This window comes from Mesocricetus auratus, unplaced genomic scaffold, assembly GCF_017639785.1.
Source record: "Mesocricetus auratus isolate SY011 unplaced genomic scaffold, BCM_Maur_2.0 Super-Scaffold_100010, whole genome shotgun sequence".
NCBI lineage: Eukaryota > Metazoa > Chordata > Mammalia > Rodentia > Cricetidae > Mesocricetus > Mesocricetus auratus.
In genome coordinates, this window is record NW_024429194.1 from 80,171,094 (window position 1) to 80,177,093 (window position 6,000).

Genomic DNA, 6,000 nt, shown 5'->3' on the forward strand with positions numbered 1-6,000 from the left:
ATCACATCAAGTGTGTTGCATTTTTGTAGCAGTGCTTTAGGGCACCAGACCGTGTAGTAGTAAATCCAGAACTGTTGATCAATGACAATAGCCTGAGGAAATAATAATCTTTGTTCTAGAGATTTCCAGGACTGAAAAGGATAACGTGTACCATTCAGTCCCAAACTTTCACCTCGGGAAAGACAGTCACAGACTTCCATTTCCTATGGAAGCCACCCCTAAATCAAGACCTCAGAAGGATGGTCCTTCAGACTGTCATCTTCCCAGCAACTAGGCCACTGTAATCAAGCCTTGCTCTCTCGGGCTGGTTCTGGCGGGCTGTGTGTGGTAACAAAAACTACCACTCACTGAGAACACAACCTAAAAGGCTTGTCTGCTCAACCCCTTCACTGCCAGCGATGCCTCTCTACCATACGGGCAGCGCGGTTCCTCAGTGAGCAAAAGGCACATGCGGAGCCCCACATCCCGCCTCCTCTTTGGTTATTATCCGCGGCCCTCCTGACCTGTCCAATGTTTGTACTTTTATTCCTGCTAACAAATCACAAATCTCAAGAACACTCTAGTAGACGCCGCAAGGCTCTGTGAACCTCAAATTAGAAAGCAGGAGGCAGGAGGTGCCAAGAAGGAAGGACGTTGAGGAGAGATGGCTCTGAAAGCCTCCACCCCAGAAAGGTTGGGAGTTCACCGGTCGGGGAGACTCGAGGTTTTGGAGCGGAACCAGAGGGGGTTCTGTTGGACTTCTGGAGCAGAAGGTGGCAGGGTCTCAGGCCTTGAAGACGCCGAGGTCCTCTGTGTGCTGAGTATAAGGGAAAAAACCGGAGGGTCTAGGGGTTCCCGGGACTGAAAGGTGGTCCAGTCTACAGGTGGCCGTGGACCCAGGCAGTCCCAGGGGATGCCGGAGGCAGGGGTCACCAGGACATCAGAGGGAACTGGGGTCCCGGGCACTCAGGGCGGGTCCTGAGGGCTGGGGAGATAAGGGGTGCCGGCACTCGGCTCCGACCAGCCGCCTCACCTGCCGCGCAGCGGAGTCACCAGTGTCGCTCGCGCTCTTGCCGCCTCCTACCCGGGCCGCGCCCCTCGGGCTGGGTGGAGCCGCCGGGCGGTGCGCCGGATGGCGCTGCGCGCGCACCACGCGAAGCCTGCCGAGCCGAGCCCGCAGCGCCCCCACAATGCCTTCCCCTGCTCGCGCGCACTCCGCGTGCGAACGTTCCGCCCTGAAGTCAACGGCCCCGCGGCAACGGGAAGCCCCGCCTGCAGTGGGCGGGGCCGTGTCGCGCCCCGCCTCCGAGGCTACGAACGGGCGGATTACGCAGTATTGGGCATGTCTTTAGAGACTGACAGCTCGCGGTGGAGGAATGCCCATACAATGCTTTGCTTTCACAGTTTCCCTATCTGCGCCCCTTGTCGGCCCTACAAAGACGTGAAGGTCGTCAAGCTTGGTCGGAACCATCTCTCGACAACCGCATCCAGCCCGGCCCTCGGGCGTGCTCCTTCCACCTCAAGCCGTAGGCTGCGCCGCCTGTGCCACCCGGCCCAGGCTTGCTTTCCCGCAGTCACCGTCTCCCCCACCCCGTGCCAGAGCTGGCACCTGGCCCTCCCAGTGTGCCAGCTTGGACTCGGTTCCAGAAACTTCTGAGCACCTGTGCCCAGGTTCCGCGCCTGTCAATCAGGGTGAACTCAGTACCAGCCCTGTACCTGGACCGCCGAGGGCACACGTGGATGGGCACTTCGCCGGAGCACTCAGTCTAAGGACCTTAAGACGCGGTTACACCTTCCCTTTCTCTAAATAAGGCTGGGTCGGATCAAAACCCACTTCCTCCTCCTCCCCGCCTTCCTGGGTCCACCCTACCCAGGCAAGTTTTTAGGACTTTCTCTCTGCCTCCATTTTTCTACCTGGATTTTCTGTTGGCATCTCTCCGGCATTTGCGACAGACGCTGGTCTTTTTTTTTTTTTTTTTTTTTTTTTTTTTGGTTTTTCGAGGCAGGATTTCTCTGTGGGTTTAGAGGCTGTCCTGGAACTAGCGCTTGTAGACCAGGCTGGTCTCGAACTCACAGAGATCCGCCTGCCTCTGCCTCCCGAGTGCTGGGATTAAAGGAATGTGCCACCACCGCCCGGCCAGACGCTGGTCTTAAATGACTTTCAGCATGAAATTTGTGGAGCCAGTGGTTTCCCATGCAGTATTAGACACCTACATGAGTCTTTGAATATTCCTTTAGTCCTCAGAACAACCCCACGAATGGCACCATATTTACTAAAATTAACAGCAGAAGAGGCAGAGACCCAGGAACATTGCATTGGCAATATTATCCATGCATTGACTCCCATAGTCCAGGCTTCCCACCCCTGGACTGGGCAATTTAAGTGTGATGCTTTTTTTTTTTTTTTTTTTTTTTGGTTTTTTTCGAGACAGGGTTTCTCTGTGGCTTTGGAGGCTGTCCTAGAACTCCCTTGGTAGTCCAGGCTGGACTCGAACTTACAGAGATCTGCCTGCCTCTGCCTCCCGAGTGCTGGGATTAAAGGTGTGTGATGCATTTTTAGTTCACAAGCTCCTGCCCCTGTCTATGCCAGGGCCCAAGACCTAGACTTGTAACACTGAGGGAGTTTCTAGGTCCCAGGGTGGAACTTGTTCAAGGAGACTGTCAGGTAGAAGGTGTAGATTTTGGACCCACAGTACACACATACGCAGAGACTGAATGTCCTCCAAGGTCCAGTGTGGTAGAGCCCAGGAAATCTCAACTCTCCATCCAAAGACAACCCCTTGGATGGGCTGAAAGTCTCAGCCCATCCAGCCAAGAGGCTTTACAAGGACAAGACCCACAGAAGGGACACCTTAGGAGCCATAGCTTCCTTCTTTCCCCTGTCCAAGAGAGACAGCTGAGCACCTACTCCCCAGCCAGCCAGTTCTAGGATCACCATGATTTACAGGGAGAAACACCAGAAAGCTGCTTTGACCCCTCCCTGGCCAATGTGCTCATTGTGAAAAGATAATGTGGCTCTTGCCAAGGGCCAGTGTGGTGCTTGCGTGTATCACGTGTTGCTGGTATGCGTCATTCAGGTGTGTTGAACAAATATATGAATAGGTGTGTGCAAAAAAATGAGTCTCCCGGCCTGGGTTCAACAGACCAGGCCCATTTCTTTGTTAAACCAAGGTGGCCCTTGGGGCATACAGCAGGGACCACCCGGGAGATGTCAGAGTGCTCGTGCATGTGCAAGTCTGTGAGGACAGATATGGTTTCTAAGCACATTATATGTGCTAAACTCCCCCAAGGTACAGCTTCACTCTCACCACAACTTTCTGCAGTAAGGACTGGTATTCTGTTTTTACAGATTCAAAAAACAGAGTCAGGACTGGGTAGAAGGCTCCAAGTGGGTAAATCACTTTCCATGCAAGCACGAGGACCTGAGCCTGAGGTCCCAGAACCCATGTAAAAGTCAGGCATGATTGCACACCCTACAGTGAGATGACAGGCAAAGACATGAGGACTTTCAGAAACTCAAAGGCCAGTTAGCCTGGCACAGGAAACTGTCACAAACAAGACTGAAGGCCACCACCCACACAGAAGTATGTCTTCTGGTCTCCGCACTCACGCCATGAACATACGCGTGTCCATGCCCATACATATGAATGCATACACTCACACACATGCACGCACGTGAGGACTTAAAGTAACTAGTCCGACTGCTTGGGTTTGCTGCTCTCTGGATTGCTGCAGAGAGAGCTTTGCACAGCTGGAAAGGAGAGGACTGTTGGATTCAGTGAGACCTGACAGGGTGAACAGGAAGGACACAAGATGCCACACATGACAGTGCTTCCCCACCCCAGGAGACCAAGCTGTTGCTTTATTGTTATAGCATTGGAAGGTCTCCATCACTTAGGCCCTGCGTCAGTGTACAGGCCAGGAAGACACAGATCCTGGGCCCTAGTACCACCTTCTATATAGAATCAAGCACTATAGCAATGCACCAGTATGTGTCATCATACATGCAAGCTATAAACACTAAAGGCAAAGGAACCAACAAAGTGCTTTGGACCCTCCCTTCTATTCCACCCGAGTCAGTTTCTTACCCAAGTCATCCAGGTTCCCTGACTCTGGGCAGGAAGGATTGTGTAGCCACTGTAAAATGTCTTTGCTGGTAGAAGGGAGCCTAGCATCCTGATGGTGCCTCTCTGGCCCACTGGCTGTGCCTGCCTCGCCTCATGTCTCACCTGTGCTCCATCCAGGCCCTAGATTCTAGGGTCTCCCTACTGCTGGCCTGATTACAGTGGCCTGAAAGTTTGCAACAGGCTTCTCTGAGGTCCTCCTCTTCCAGGTCCCCTGCACCTCCAACAGCTATGAAATAGCTGGGGACAGCTGGGCACTGAATAAGTACCCACGTGCCCACTGTTCTAGGACACAACAGGAAAACCTGTTTAGCCAGGGAAAATAACTGCCAACATGGGTAGCAGGGCCAATGAGGCCCTGAAGATGAAAGGAAAAGGCTTAGACTACAAAAAAAAAAAAACTTGGAAAATATACGTCTGACCAAGGACCTGATCTAACATATATAAAGAGCTCACAGTTCAATAACAAGGAGGTAAACAGTCCAAATTGTAAAAATCTGGCAGAGTACATGTGTAAAAGGAAATTGAAGCAAAAAGAGAAAGCTGAAGCTCACTTAGCACATGCAAAGCCCAAGAGCAAACCCAGCAATGAAAGATTTTTAAAAACTTAATTGGGCAAATATTTGAACACATTCTTCTCCAAAAAGATAGGTGGATGGCAGTGAGCACCTGGAAAAGTGCTCAGCATTATTATTCATGAGGGAAATGCACATCAAGACCATTCAGAGGTGCAGCTAGCTACACACTAGAATGCTCAAAATTAAAAAGACTGACGGAGGCAGTACTGAAGGGCTTGGAGGAAATGGAATCTGCTCCCACTTCTGGGAAATGGGCAGAGCCTCAGCCACTGCATGCCCATCACAAAGCTACGGGGAAAACAGCCACCACAGCAAGTGCTGGTGAGGATTCAGGGAAATGGGGCGGCTCAGTAGGTTAGCTTCCTTTGCTTGTCATCAGCATAAGGAGTGCCAGGAACCGGTTTCTTGGGAAGAGAAGGTGTTTGACTGGTCATGATGACACACTCTTTTAACTCCAGCACCCCGGAGGCAGAGGCAGGTGTGTTTCTGTGAGTCAGCAAAGAGAATTCCAGGGCAACACAGTGAGACCTTACCTCAAAGGGAGAGAGAGAGAGAGAGAGAGAGAGAGAGAGAGAGAGAGAGAGAGAGAGAGAGAGAGAGAGAGAGAGAGAGAGAGAGAGGAGGGGGTGGGATTTGGGGGATGTTGTAGCACAATTCTCTAGTTGGTATTAATAAAAACCCAGAGACAGATGTTGGGGTTAAAGCTGAAGATCAGAAAAACAAAAAGTGGCCAACCACTGGAGAGTTCTCACCTCTACCAATGCTCAGACCGAAGGGGCGATCCTGTCCTCAGACAGCATCCTGAGACTGCACAGTTCCTCAGACTACACTGCTCTCCACCAAACATCAGACTGCACTGAGCTCCTGTCTCCTCCCGATTTAGTGCTGGGATTAAGGGTGTGTCATCTCAAGTGCTGAGGTCACCTTTGTGTGAGTTCTGTTTCTCTTTTAAACTGTATCAGTTTCGTGCAGCTCAGGGTGGCCTTGAATTAACTGAGATCTGTCTGCCTCTCTCCAGAGTGCTGGGACTAAAGGGGTGTACCACCACTGCCTGGCCTCTATGGCTAACTAGTGTAGCTAGCTTTGCACTCTGATCTTCAAGCAAGCTTTATTTGTTAGACCATATCATCACAGGGTGTGTGTGCTGGGAAAATGGCTCTGTGCTTAAGAGAACTGACTGCTCTTCCAGAGACCCTGGGTTGCATTCCCAGCACTCACAATCGTTCATTTCCAGGGGACCCATCACCCTTTTCTCTAAGCACACACACTGCACACATACATGCAGGCAAAGCACCCACACTCATAAAAAAAATAAAGGC

The 6,000-nt window shown here is 51.6% G+C and overlaps 1 protein-coding gene across 3 annotated transcripts in view; it reads right to left on the reverse strand.

The window, feature by feature from the left end:
- Fam118a (family with sequence similarity 118 member A) overlaps window positions 1-5,455 on the reverse strand; it is a 32,190-nt gene extending 26,735 nt beyond the window's left edge. The window contains exon 1 of one of the 3 annotated variants that reach the window (XM_040754037.1): window positions 5,434-5,455. The gene's annotated coding sequence lies outside the window, so the exon portion shown is untranslated. Of the gene's footprint in view, window positions 1-1,012; window positions 1,142-5,433 lie in introns of those variants that run through there. The other 2 variants (XM_005067056.4, XM_013111381.3) reach the window with 2 other exon arrangements.
- Window positions 5,456-6,000: the final 545 nt, after the last annotated feature.